This window comes from Bidens hawaiensis, unplaced genomic scaffold, assembly GCF_021521415.1.
Source record: "Bidens hawaiensis isolate Kalapana, Puna unplaced genomic scaffold, B.hawaiensis_p1.1 tig00030560_1, whole genome shotgun sequence".
NCBI lineage: Eukaryota > Viridiplantae > Streptophyta > Magnoliopsida > Asterales > Asteraceae > Bidens > Bidens hawaiensis.
The window spans coordinates 22,275-37,535 of record NW_027505184.1 but is presented as its reverse complement, the minus strand read 5'-3'; positions in this window follow the sequence as shown (position 1 = coordinate 37,535).

The following is a 15,261-nucleotide window of genomic DNA, read 5'->3' as shown; positions in this document are numbered from 1 at the left end:
AGAAGCATACGGACTGGCTCATTTAGGCGGGAGTATTCCCGCCTTGCTCATTCCTTCATGTGACTACTGAAGTAGCTAATGCCTTGTGCGTGTAGCCTTGCTCTTAGTGCGGGTAGCCTTCCCTGATGGTTTGTATCCGCAGCTGCGGGAACAGGCGGGGTACTTCACCATTGGGAGGCTTTCCCTGCGGGTACAGCTGGCGTACTGCGCGTAAGGTTCTTTGAGCATGGTGGGTCCTGCTGGAGCAATTGGTCATTGCGCAGACGTCCCTGTTCAAGGTGAGTCTTGCGGGTCCAACTGGGTTCTGCTGGGACCTACCTCTTCAAGTCCCCCCAGTCCAATGTTCTTCTCATGAATTATTAATAAGTGAGGTGAACTTTTGGACTTAGCAAGGGGTTTTGAAAAGGGTTTAGTTTTTAGGTTTTCCGTGGTGATTCTTCCCGCGGTTTTCCTGATGTCACGCAGAAATTCCCGACTTTTCTGCTTGATCTTTGGGTGTGAAGCGGGTAGGTTTGTAACCTCCTCGCACGTCAGGAGCGTTGAGTCCCACTTGTGTGGATTCTCCATGGGGTCTTGGTAGTTTTCAACATAGCGATCAATTATGCTAAAACCACCAATTCCATCTTGGAGTTTCAAACAATATAGTTCTCGACGTTCCCGTCATGCGGGGGTGTTATTCCCGTTTCCGCAAGCATGGCCCAGAAGATCCTTCTTGGTTTGAATTCCCTGCAGAGTGCTAAGTATGTGAAGGGTTTTGCCTTGACACTGTACCCGCACTTGTCTTACGGTTACTTTACTTCCAAGGTATTCCTGGCGTCAATTCCCTGCGGGTGCTAAGTATGTGAAGGGTTTTGCCTTGACACTGTACCCGCACCTGTCTTATGGTTACTTGGTTGCCAAGGTAAGGGGTATTTTCCCGCTTACTTTTGAATCTTTTTGAATTTTGAATTTTGAAATTCGAAGAGTTGGTGGAAGGATAAGAACAGTCCAAACCTCTGAAACGTCGTGCGACGGTTTCTTCTGACTGTGTCAGGACGTGCAGGAAGTTATGGTGACGTGACAGTACATGGTCATTCCAGACGCTTTTTCAGGCGCGTGGGCCTGATTTTTCGGGCGCGTGGCCGCGAAATTAATGGTATGCGTCCTGTCAACAGCTGTTGCCAGCTTGCTTTTTGCCACGTGTCATAGTTTCATTGCACCTTCGATTTCTCTCTCTTCCGCATTAAATGCATCGCATTAATTGCGATTAGTATATAAAGGGGGAGAGGGTTCTTTGTAATCCACACTTTCACTCTTCTCTTCATCTTCTAAGCGATTTCCGGCGAATACTCACCTTTTCAGGCAAGCATTCTCCCGAAATCGTTTTCTTTTTCTTTTACAAGATGTCTCGTGATCTCGATTCTACAGCTGATGACAAGAGTACTGCTGGTGAGTGCCAGTTTGCTCTGCCTGGCGATCTGTATCGGTACGTCGTCAGGAAGTTCATGCTCGAGTCTCTCGAGCCTGAGTTTCCTGAACCCCATCAGACGGTGTACGATGCCCCCAGAGGCAAGATCGGGGTTTATGCTGCATTCTTTGTTTATGGGAATCTTAGGTTCCCATTGACAAAGTTTGTTTACCGTGTCCTTGAGAGGCACGGTGTTCATTTGACCGAGTTGCACCCCATGGCGATCGCCAAGATTCGCCACTTTGAGTGGGTGTGCCGGATTTTGGGCATTGAGCCCTATGTTGACCGCCTGATGACCTTCTACACTTGGAGGTGCATCCAGGGGTGGTATACCCTGATAACCCGAATCAAGGGTTTGAAGATTTGCGCGACCGAGCGCAGTCTTCGCGCGTGGAAGCGGGAGTTCTTCTTCATATCCGCTCGCGCCATCCCCCTTGCCATGAAGTTTAAGAACGGGCAAGCTCTTCCCAGCCTTCACGCCTCCAACTACGAGGAGGCGGAATGGTTTTCGAGGATTTCCCGGGTCCAATCTCCGGTTTACCGGTTTGCGGAGTCCGGGATGGTGATGTTGGGGATGAGCCGGGTGTGGAAGGCGGCGGATGCGCAAAAGGTTCCGATCGTCCTCGAATACGGTTCGAACTCTGTTCCTTACGGTATGCTTTGTTTCTTTTTATTGACTCTGAATTTCTTCTAACTTTTTTCCTGTTTATTTCAGAGGGGAAGGACCTGCAGTCGCTCCTGAACCCGCGGGAGGCTGACGGTCCCGCTCGGATGGGTACTCGCGCTCTAGACGAGAACGAGTTGCCCATCCTAGAACAAACTGCGGATCGGTTCGTGGAGGTCTACCCGCTAGGCCACGAGATCCTGAGCGCCAGGCGGCCAGGTAAGGCGCTCTTCAACCCTCGACCCCTCAATGTTGAAACCTCTGCTGGAATTCCTCTAATCGTATGTTCTGATGAGGAATCCGCAGATGGTCCTCCGTTGGTGCGGAAGAAGAAGGCTGCCGGCGGGAAGGGAAAGGAGGTGGCCTCCACTGCCGATCCGGCGCCTCGGTCTGATTCGGAGACCGAGAGCGAAGAGGTGGCGGGGAATCCCGGTGGTGATAAGACCACCGCTCCGGAGGCTGCGACTGTCACCTCCGGAGAGCCCAAGAAGACGACGGTAACCGGCGCAAAGAGGCCGGCTCCATCGGGTTCGTCCCCGCCTCTCCGTACCTTTAGGCTCAAGAAAACCCGTAAGTACAAACTTCTTGTTTTTTAACTTCATAGCTTAATATCATTTAACACTTATCTTCTTTACGCAGGCGTGAATGTTGACGCATTCCAGGGTGGAGCGCAGAGGAGTACCTCTCCGCCAATGACGGTAGGCTTGGTCAGCCTACCTGAGGCGTCGACCCAGGCGCCTGCGCCTGCTTCCGCTGGTTCAGTTGCTCACTCCTTTGAGCCGACTGTTCCAGCTGAGATGACGTCACCGCCGGCTGTGAGTGCGATTTTTACAGCATCTTTCACCGAGCCGGCTGTTACTATTGCTGCGGATTCCGCGGCGGCGACCGCGGCGGCTGCTACCATGCCCCCGTCATCGGCAACGACGGCCGATCCATCAGGTACGCATGGGGCTTCTCGCCAATTTCTGCCACCTTCCCATCTGCCTAACCTCTTGGATGGATTTCCCTTGGGTTCAGGTGATGGGTTCGGCGGCTATCGGCCTGTTATTGACCCTACAGGTGCGTAGGGTTCTTTTGGCCCTTTTCATATATATATATATATATATATTTTTTTTATCATCTTTTCCTAACTGCTTTATGTTTTTTGCAGTGTCGGATTCCAATGAAGTGTATGTTCCACGATGGAACATTCGCCGTGGAACAACCCTTCGCACCCCTGTGGAGTGCGTGGAATGGGCTCGTCACGCTGCTCCCAGTGGTGCGTTGGGGGAAGCCATGGCTAGCTACCAGGAGGGTAGGCTAACCATTGAGCTTCGGGTTCTCCTGGCCCGGATGCAGCCGCGCGTCGAGCTACTTTGTCGTGAAAACGACAAGTTAAAAGCAGCTCGCCTTAAAGAAGTGGCTCTGGCGCGGGCTGTCCGGGAGGAGAACCAAAGGCTTTCCGCAGTGGCTGCGGAAAAGGAGAATGCCTTCAAGGCCCTCGAGGTTGAAGTTCAGGCTCGACTCGAGGCCCGTTCCAAGGCTGCCCAAGCTGTTAATGAACAGCTTCGACTGGCTAAGGAAACTGCGAGGAACGCAACCGAGAGGGCCACCAAGGCTGAAGCCGTTGCTGAGCCTCTACGCGTGGAGAATGAAGAGCTTAAAGCCAAATTAGAGGCTCTCCAGCAGGCTCATGATACCTTGGCGATGGAAGACGCCAAAAAGCTCCAGGAGATCTTGGACCAGAGGGGGGTGCTTGACCATACTGAGCGGAAGTTAAAGGGCGTCGAAGAGGCTGCTGCAAAGGAAGTGTTGCTTGCCAACCTCAACAAGAGTGAAGCCGAACGCGCCCGTAACGAAACTCAAGCTGCCCTCCAAGAAGCTCTGGTTGCCAAGGAATGGCTTCTTCGAGAAGCGTTGTCTCAGGTAAGCTTTCATGTCTTTACGCTTTTCTTTGTAAATAGAAAGGGTTCTGATACTTGTATATTTTCTTGTAGGTTGTGCATCGGGTCTTCTCAGAGACGTCTTATGACGATGCTATGAGCGCAGCCCTCAACGCTTCTCATGAGGATGGGGAAAAGGCCGGCTTCCTGCTTGGTCTAGGGTTTGTTGAGAAATGCATCCTGCCTTCCAACTTCCCTTAGTACAATGTTGATACTGAAGCTGTTTACGACCAAGCAGTGAATCAGTATGCCGCCTTCCCGCATCCGGTGGTGGAGAAGGTGAACGAAGTCGCTGCTGCTGATGATGGGCTTGCTATCCTTAGAGCTTTCCTTGAACCACCACGCTCTACTGATGGAGCGGGTCCTAGTGGAAGTGGTCCTGAAGCTTGATTCTGAAGATCCCTTTCCACCACTAGCGTAGATTTTTGCTTTTGTATAGCTCTTTGTAATATTTGAATTTTGATGAAATAAAGATTGTGTTTGTTCTTTGCCTTGTTTATTTACGCATGTTTTGATCTAACTTAGCAATTTCTTTAGTACTTAGATAAGTTAACTTTTTAACGTGGTAAATTATAAGTTTGTTTCGCTTCCTCTTTCATGATTGTGCGGGTATGACCGTCACTTACACTTAGTAGGATGGCTTAACTTTACTTATATCTGACCTGCGTGGAAGTTTTCCTCATCTTTTCCTTTGAAATTTTCTAAGTGTTCAGAATAAGTTAACCTTTGAACGTGGTAGATGATAGGTTGAAGTTTTGCTTCCTTGTTCGTGATTGTGCGGGTAAGACCGTCACTTGCACTTACAAGGATGGCTAAACTTTACTTACATCTGACCTGCGTGTAGGTTTTCCTTAAAACTTTAACATTTTTAGCGTTGTGTTTATGCGGGTTTTGCCGCCTTCCACACGTAACGACTTACTTCTTCCCCCATTTATGCGGTGAATACCGGCACAATAGTGTGGGAAGTTCATAAGTATAAAGGTAAGGCTATCAACACATTGTGAAAGGAGAATCATTTCCATTAAAAGTGGCTCTAGGCCTTTTCTTTACAAGTTTGGATTTGATCTACATATAACATTTGCGTAATTGAGCTCCATTCCATGTTCTTGGGATGGGAGTGCCATCGAGCCTTTCGAGCCGGTATGCGCCCTTTCCAAGGACTTCTTTGATGATGTATGGCCCTTCCCAGACCGGGGCCAACTTTCCTGGGCGTTCTTGGTTCGAAGCCTCGTTGTTACGCAGTATGTACTCTCCTACTTTGAAGTTGCAGAGTTTTACCCGCGTGTTGTAGTACTTTTGCATTTGTCGCTTCTAGTTCTCTTCACGCACTGCGGCTAAGTCTCTGCGTTCCTCGGTTAGCATAAGGTCTAACCGTCTTTCCGCATCATTGTCTTCTGGCTGAATCAAGACCCTTGGTGAGGGTAAACCAATTTCGACCGGGACCATGGCTTCAGTGCCATAAGTGAGACTGAACGGGGTTTCTCCCGTACTGGCCTTCTTTAGCGTTCTGTTTGCCCAAAGGACGTGCGGAAGCTCGTCCACCCAGCCGGATCTGTGTTCCAAGAGTCTTCTCTTGATGCCTTCGACGATGCTCTTATTTGTTCTTTCCACCTCACCATTACCTTGCGGGTATGCCACTGAGGTAAAGGTGTGGGTGATTTGAAGTTCTTTGAGCCACTGTTGTAGCTTCTTGTCAGCAAAGTTGGTGCCGTTATCGCTCACCAAATTCTGTGGAAGTCCAAAACGACAAATAATAAATTCCCAAATAAATTTTTTGATATGTTTTGCGGTTGTTTGGGCTAAGGGTTTTGCTTCTATCCACTTGGTGAAGTAGTCGATGGCTACTACTAAGAACTGAACATTTCCTGCTGCTGTAGGAAATGGACCTGTCACATCTATGGCCCACTTCTGAAATGGCCATGAAGAAGTGACTGGAACAAGTTCATTCTTCGGGCGGTGCGTGTTGGGTGCGTAAAGCTGGCAAGACCTGCATTTTCTGATTTATGCCAGTGCATCCGTATGCATCCCCGGCCAAAAGTATCCCGCGTTGTTTAGCTTAGCTACAACAGCACGGGGACCTGCGTGTACTCCACAGATGCCTTCGTGTACTTCCCTTAGGAGGTAGTCAGCATCTTGGTTGTCCACGCATCTTAAGAGTGGGCCAAGAAAGTTACGTCTGTAAAGGATGTCATTGATGAGTTGATAATTTAGTGCTTTACAGCGTAGTTTTCTTGCCTGTGTTTTTGATTCTGGTAGTGTACCTGTCGCAAGGTATTTTATTATTGGTGTCATCCACGTTTCCGTGCCGGTTTGAATGACACAAATTTCCTTGTGCGGGACCGAAGGTGCCTCGAGGAGTTCAATGCGGATATCTTTTCCTAAGTGGGTGAAGGCTAATGATGCAAGCTTGCTTAACGCATCCGCAGATTTGTTTTCACTACGCTTGACGTGTATGACTTTGCAGTTGTTGAAATCGCGCATAAGGGATTTTGCTTGTGCTAGGTACAGGGCCATTGTGTCGTTCACGGCCGTGTACGTCCCGTTGATTTGATTGGCTACCAGCATGGAATCCACGTGGGCTTCCAAGTTTTTCACCCCCATCTTACGCGCAATTCTCAGCCCAGCCAAGAATGCCTCATACTCGGCTTCGTTATTCGTACTTGGAAAATCCAGTCGAATAGCGTAAGTGTATTCTTGGCCTGCTGGGTTGGTTAGTTTCAGCCATGCGCCTGAACCCTCGTTACTGGCTGCTCCATCAGTGTAGAGTCGCCAGACGTCATTGATGTCTTGTGCTGGAGAGGGTTGAGCCTCTTCCTGGCACTCTTTTTCCCGCGATACAGGCACTTCTGCAATAAAGTCGGCCAGAACCTGGCCTTTTATGGCTGGTCTTGGCTTATACTTTATCGCGTATTCCCCCAACTCGATTGCCCATTTGGCTAGGCGTCCCGATAACTCGGGTTTGCCTAGGACGTTTGCAAGTTTGAAGTTAGAGAGAATGGTGATTGGGTGACCCTGGAAATATCGTCTTAACCTGCGTGAAGCATGTATAAGTGCTAAGACTAATTTTTCGAGGGTAGAGTACCGGGTTTCTACGTCTGTTAGGATACGGCTGACATAATAGATTGGCATCTGGATGCCTTTTCGCTCTACTAGCAGTACTGCCCCGGTTGCTCTATCTGTTGCGGAAAGGTATAGGATTAACTCCTCTCCCGCTTTAGGCGCTGTGAGCGTTGGGAGTTCGATCAAGCGTGACCGAATCTCCTGAAAAGCTGCTTCCGCTTCTGGTGCCCAGCGGAAGTGCGTTTTCTTTAAACAGTTTCTCAACGTTGACACGAAAGGAAACGACTTTTCTGCGTGGTTTGCCAAAAAGCGATTAAGTGCCACTAGTCGTCCATTCAGTGTCTGAGCCTGTTTGATGGTAGTAGGTGATTCCATTTTGATAATGGCTTCGACCTTTTCAGGGTTCGCTCTAAAGCCATCTTTAGTGACGATGACCCCCAAGAACTTCCCTTCTTCCATTCCAAAGGCACACTTGCTCGGGTTGAGCTTCATGTTTATCTTCCTGAGCGTGTTGAAAGTCTCTTCGATGTCTTTCAACATCGCTTCTGGGTCAGGGCTTTTGATGACCAAGTCATCCATGTAGACTTCCAAGTTCCTCCCAATTTGGGCATGAAACTGGTTGTCCATCAAGCGTTGGTATGTGGACCCGGCATTCTTAAGTCCGAATGGCATCATTTGGTAACAAAATGTGCCATCGGGCGTCCGAAATGCGGTTTTGTCCTGATCATCAACGGCCATGTGGATTTGATGGTACCCCTTATACGCGTCCAGGAAGCATTTAAGGCGGAACGGTGCCAATGAGTCCACCTTAAGATCAATTTCGGGTAACGGATAACAATCTTTGGGGCATGCTTTGTTCAAGTCCTTGAAATCTATGCACATGCACCATTGTTTGTTATTCTTCGGTACCATAACGGGATTTGCAACCCAAGTTTGATATCTACTAACGCGTACGATGCTTGCGTCAAGGAGTTCCTTGACTTGGGTTCTACACGCGTTAGTTTGTTCTGGCCCCATTACTCTGCGCTTTTGTACGATCGGCGTAACAGCCAGATCGCATTTGAGCTTATGCTCTGCCTTACTTCGGGGTACACCAGTCATGTCAGCTGGTGTCCACGCGAAGATGTCAGCGTTTTTTTGTAATAAGCGCTTGAGTAGGGTGCGTGTGGGATCAACAATTGTCGGGCCAATGGTGACGGCCTGGTCAGGGTACTTGCCATTGAAGGCCCATCTTTCTGGTTCAGTGATGGTTGGTTTAGCCATCTTTGGTTTGGGTTTAGATGAGACAGATGCGATGCATACCTGGGGAATGCCGGTGATCATCGCTACACCCTCAGCTGTTGGCCATCCCATCATGCCGTGGACTGAGGATACCACGGCGTTGAATCTTGCCATCCCGTCTCTCCCGAAGAGAATGTCGTATGTGTGGTGTGGCTTCCTCATCACGACAAAGTCCACATCTTCTGTGCGGGAGTGTTTCCCATCCGTAAGAGTGACGGGGAACGATAGGATACCCAAGGGGGTGTTTGTGCTGCCATCAAACCCTTCCATCGAGGCGCAGATCGTTTCCAGGCGTTCCTTGTCTTCGTCATCTAGCTTGTCAAAGAACTGCCTGTACATCACCGTTGACGAGGCACCGTTGTCAGCAAGAGTGCGAGAAGTGATGTAGTGCCCCAGCTGGCTTTTGATGACGATAGGGCCTTCTTTGCTGGGTCCTCCTGGCACTCGCGGGAAGCGCACCTCAGCTTCCTTCCACGCACATGGTTCTGTCGTTCGCCTTTTTCTTCCTCTGATCTTACCATGAACCATGTTGATGCTGATGTCAACGGGCTTTTGTCCGTTGCCTCGGTACCGGTTTTCGTTTCTTCCTCCCTTCTTGATTGATGCCACCAGGTGTGCCAGTCTTCCATCCTTGACGAATGCTTCAATAATATCCTTCAAGGATGTACACTCTTCCGTACTATGACCTTTTGTCCCGTGGAAGTCACAGGATTTACTCTGATCCGCATTAGGTCGCTGCCGGATCATTGGAGCCTTTGGCCATGGTAGCTTTTCAGTGGCAAATATCTCCGTGACGCTTTTGGTGAGTGGCGTCCACCGGTGCTTTTGGCTTGAAGGGTGTGTGTGATTTCTTCCACCAACAAGAGGGTGAGAGCTGGATGAGGTGTCAAAGTTTACCCTTGACTGCCAGATACCTAGCTTCCTCTTTTTGTTCTGTCGGGCGATCCGAACATTGTTCTCTCTTGTCCTCTGCGTGTAGAGGTGTGTACTCTGGGGAAGATCCCTTCCCAGTTGCTTCTCCGTCTCGGCAAAGCGCTTTGCCGCCGTCATGATGGCATCCCATGTTGATGGCATGCCATCCTTACCCGTCAATGTGCGGATAAGCTCTGGGTATTCGGCGCCTTGGATGAAAGCGGCGCGAACAAGATCTTCACTTATGTTGCCGAGACTTAGCTTTTTGGAGTTGAAGCGGGTGATGAAGTCTAGTAAAGATTCATCCTCCTCTCTAACGCAGTTGAGGATCGTCCACTGTTCTTTAGTATATTTCCTCTGCTGGCTGAAGTGCTGGCTGAACTTATTCTGAAAGTCCGCCCAATCATAAATGTGGTGGACCGGTAAACGGTCGAACCATGCCCTGGCCGCTCCAACCAGAGTCATCTGGAACATATAACACCACGTGGGTTCCGTCCAGTTACTGACAGTTGCCCCCGCAATGAATCTGTTCAAGTGGTCGTCCGGGTCGGATAGACCATCATAAGTGCCAATGTTGGATATTTGTTTGGCACTTCTCGGGGCGATTGCTTCCGCAATGTCCCTTGCGAACTTTGACTTTCCTGCATTTGTAGCAGTTGGTCTAAAGGTTTTGGAGAAGTCACGCGGGTTTCTCTCCGCATTTGTTGGTTTAAAAGCTTCCCCAAAATTCCTTTTTGGTTGGAAGTCCGTTTCCTTACGCTTCCCTTTCGCCTTATGGCGAGGGTTTGCGTCGGTATCGGATTCTTCCCTCTCGTCGTCTGAGTACTCGCACTCACTGTTCATATTGAGATGTTGGCGAGTACTGCCGAATTCGTCAGCCTGTTGAACTGAACGCAAGCGTTCATCCAATTCAGCTTGGAACTCTCTCTGACGTGCTTCGGCCCACGCCTTCACTTGATCTAGTGTTTGGCGAGGGACCCTCGTTCGTTTTTCCAACTGGGCATCAGTGAACCCCAGTGGAATATTTACTGCACTTGCCCCGGCTTGGGTAGCCGGGGTAGTGTTCGTAAGATTTGTATAACCGCCGGTGTTCCCAGTTACTGGGGTTGTGGTCACCGGGGTTTCTTGGTCACTTACTGGTCTTGGGACCGGAGTAACGTTAACCATTTCTTCAGAAACTTTGAAAAAACTAAGAATTAGTTCTAGCTTTTATGCACGGATGGCGCCAATGAAGAAACACTAAGTGAACCCTGGACAGATTATAGATAATCTGGGGGTTAAGTAATGTTTCCCACGAGGATGAGGTCTAGCAGAGAGTTCTTCTTCAGGGGACCTGCAAAACAGACACCGTAAGCTCGTCACTGAGAAGGGGGGGGGGGTTCCTCCTTGTGACCACCCTCCGGCGTGAGAATCAGACTAGATTGCTCTGAATATAAGTGTATATTAAGAGATTGCTAGATAAGATTGAGATATCAGATGATCCCCTTACCATTCCAAGGTGTTGGAGTATTTATAGCCGAAGGTAGGTTTCCTAGAAGGTACAGCCGGCTGAATAGTATTCCTGTTCCACCAACAGTGGACTACGCACAGGCCATGCTGGTTGGTGGATAGGCTACGGCCAACAGTAAAGGTCGGCTGTATACTGTTCCGTTACTGCCGGCTACGCACTGTTCCACCAACTGTAGGCTGTGCACGTCCCATCGTAAGGGTTGGTGAGTAGGCAGCGGCTAATAGTGACAAACAGTACTAGAGGGTGCTCCTCCTCGTATTGTTGTCGGTGAGCTGTCACCCTGTGATTGGTTCATGGGCTGCTCTGGTCAAATTGTCTGTTCCGCCCATACCTTAGTAGGTATAGTACGAAAGACCTTCCAGAAGCATACGGACTGGCTCATTTAGGCGGGAGTATTCCCGCCTTGCTCATTCCTTCATGTGACTACTGAAGTAGCTAATGTCTTGTGCGTGTAGCCTTGCTGTTAGTGCGGGTAGCCTTCCCTGATGGCTTGTATCCGCAGCTGCGGGAACAGGCGGGGTACTTCACCATTGGGAGGCTTTCCCTGCGGGTACAGCTGGCGTACTGCGCGTAAGGTTCTTTGAGCATGGTGGGTCCTCCTGGAGCAATTGGTCATTGCGCAGACGTCCCTGTTCAAGGTGTGTCTTGCGGGTCCAACTGGGCTCTGCTGGGACCTACCTCTTCAATTATGATACCCAATGTTTGGGAAGTTACACCCAATGTTTTCAGACCCGGACCGGACATTGACCAGGACATCTTATCGTGTTATAGGTCAGACCGGACCGGTCATTGACCCGGATAACGTCATAAATGATTTTTATATATGTATACAAAATATATTATAACAAAAAACTAAATTTCATGACGATAACCTAAAACGATATTAAAATAACCTAAAAAGAACATATAGTAATATTAGTAGTTCATTAGTTTAATAAAGCAATACAAATTTAATAGTTATTTGTTCCAAGTATTAAGCCATATATCATTTGTTAGAACTATTATATGTTATCTAACAATTGCTTTTAGTAGTCCATATAGAAAATTTTATATGGCCCAGTTTCGTAGCCCACATGCCCCACAATAAACACAACTAAGTTGCCCTAAAAATAAGATAACTACTGCTTTCTTTCTTAGACCTGATAGTTGTTGCAGCCATTGTTCTTCGCTACAACAGCTACCCACGTCCTATTGTTCCTCTATTCGAGATCTGGTTGCAGCCGTTGTTCTTTGCGGTTTTTTTACTTTAAATATTCTGATTCTTTTTTCATTTTTTTCTTTAAAAAACACATATGCTGGGTCAACCGACGGTTCACCGAGTCCGCCCCGACCGCAAATCGTAAAACCCGGCCAGATATTTAGAAAACGGACTAAATACCATGAACCGGACCGGTGTGTGCAGCGGGTCCCGGTCAGACCGGTCCGACCGGCCGGTCCGGGTTTCAAAACACTGGTTACACCTCCTGCTAGTGGTCACACCCAGAAATAAGATGATGAAAATGACATTATCACTAAATAAAGAGCTAAGTTAGTTGTCTAAGGACTTGATCAACAAGAACACATTTTGCCTTGGATGAATAACTCCTTAGTGCACATATGCTCAAAGGGTAGCTTCCTTCTATCCTTCTTCCTCATTTCTCCTTGTCAAACACCAAATAAACCTCTTTTCATCCAAAACTTTCATCGCTAACATAAAAAACTTGATATTTGGGGATATTAACATCAAAATTTCCACGATCTGACTCGAATTTTCATACATCTACTCGCGCCAATCATTTCTACGGTAACGTTTTGTTTTTCGACATCCGTTATTTTTCTAGGGGTTTCATGTCAAATCTCTACAAATGTTATGTTTATACTTCCAAACTATATGTTGCAACACCAAAACCGGGACACGCTAAAGTGTCATTATTACATATATCAAAAACCAAACACAACCCATATAACAACATAAGCATAATCCTAGGAACAACTCAAAATCTCAAACCAAACCAAGGATTCCTAAGTCTTATTTTAGTAAATACTAAAAAAAACGAAAGAGAAATGTCTTGAACATCTTTTTCTCTCATCACTGGTTACCCTAAATTTCCATGTTTACCAGTCAATCAAATAAAACAACACAAAAAAAGAAAATGCGGTTAAGCAGAAGGCTACTTAGTAAAGGAGAAATCTACAGTACAAGTAAGGACAAACAAATGAAAATAAAATCCACGCATACAAATAGGGGTGTCCAATTACTGAACATAATTTGAGGCATAACTCGATACTTGATCAAAACATTATAACACATAAACAAATAGGGGTGTCTAAAATGCCTGAACCCGACTCGAACCTGAAGAAGCTAATTAGGATTTAGGGCCATGTTAAATAGGGTTACAAAGTATTAATCACGTTGTTAAGGTTAACCTGAATAACCCAAACTATTATTATGGTTGGATTTCGGGTTCGTTTTTGAAAAAAAAAAATCGGGTGGGTTAACTCGAATAACCTGATTAACTATTAGTTAACTTAGTCATCTTTTGGTTAATTCTCACAATTTTTTCCCTTCAAAACTAAGATCTTAATTGGCCCTAATATATGTAACAGATCAATAATTATTCACTTTCCTTTTACACTCTATTTATTATATATATATATATATATAAATACATTTTTATAAAAATAAATATTAACATATTACTATATATTCCAAAATACATAATGAAATCCAAAAATTAACAACAAACCATGTTTTTCAAAAATTGAAAAATAATATAATTTCAAATTTTATCATTAACATATTAGACTATGTATATTGTAGAATATTGTAAAGAAAAACAAAACTCGAATATGCTTTTATTTTACAAAGTAATTTTTTTAATCATTAAATTATAAATAGATGCTTAAAAGTCTATCCATTTTTTATAAAATCAATCCATTTATTATTATTATTATTATTATTATTATTATTATTTTCATTATCATATAAATTTATAAATTATAAATATATGCTTTAAATTAATCCATTTATTTTTCGATTAATTTGGTAAACTATATATATGTTAAAATGTAAGGATATTATATACGAATCACTTTCAGACATAACAAAGTTCATCATATTTAATTTCTTAGTTTTTTTATCAATAATTGTTTTGGTTTTTTGTGGAACTTCATTTTTTTATGGGTTAAAAGTTGGTAAATTGATTGTTTGGTACAAGTTAACTACATTTAGGTCAAAATTGTTACGGGTCAAAAGTGAGAAATTTGAGTAATTTTAAAATTTTGAGAACGCAAATAGATTTATTATCAAATTTGTTATGGGTTCAAATTGCTGACATGAAAATGTCAAACGGATCAAAGTTAGAACTTTAAACATGATTCGGGTTTCAAATTTATTTTCAAGGGAATTTTTGAAAATAATCAAAAGGTTTGGGATTTGGCAAATTGACTGTTTTTCCCTTGGCTATTAAAATATAAGAAAAGATTGCGAACATTTCTACATGCCACCCCCATGCCTAACTGCTTGTAACTTTTATCAAATTTGAAATATTTATGTCAACATTAACTTTTCATTCAATGATGATCAGAACGTTGTATGAAAAACATGTCATGCAAAACTACGCTCAAATGAAACAAAATATTTACAAAATTCTCAGAAAAACATAGTTCTTGAAGAACATTCGTCGTTACAATTTAATGTTCTCATTACCTTCGATGGGTCGTAAATTGATAAATATATCAATAAAGGTAATGCTCCTTCTATATTTAGGCTGAGTGGTTAGAATTACTATCGTATGATAAGACTTATTTATGAAATTGATTCATAACCAAAATTCTTTCAATTATACATATATGACACTGAGAATGAAATTTTCAATATAAAAAAGCATTCTCTGGTACGTTTTTACATGTGCATTTTTTTATTAAGTTCATTTAAAAAAATTATTTTGTGATATAAATAAAATCAGTTTATGTACACAGAGAATAAATATAAGCATAATTGTAAAACATTTTTTTATATACGCTATATAATTATTTGCTTTACTTGTAATTTTATAATTAAAATTATTCCGTGTGTGACTCGGGCTCTAAAACTAGTTGTTGTAATATATGAATAATGTAATATATGAATAACAGTCAAAACTGTTGGTGAGAACTTTTTTCCTCTGTGGTGAAGAACATGAACCAAGTGTATAGCCTATCATAGAAATGGGTTTCCGGCTCACAAAAGAGGATAAAAAGAGAATAGACCAATGTTTTAAAAACTGGTATTTTATTTGTACCGGATTGGACTAAAAAACAGTACAACATGTTGAACCGGGTTATACCGGGAGGTTCAACCGGTTGAATAGTTTACTTTACAATTGCCTATAAATGTAACTTTAATCCAAAAATAACCTAAAACTAAATGATTACTATAATAAAAAATAATCCAAAAGTTAATCCATATAAAAAATAATACAAAAGCACTCAAGTTTTAAAAAAT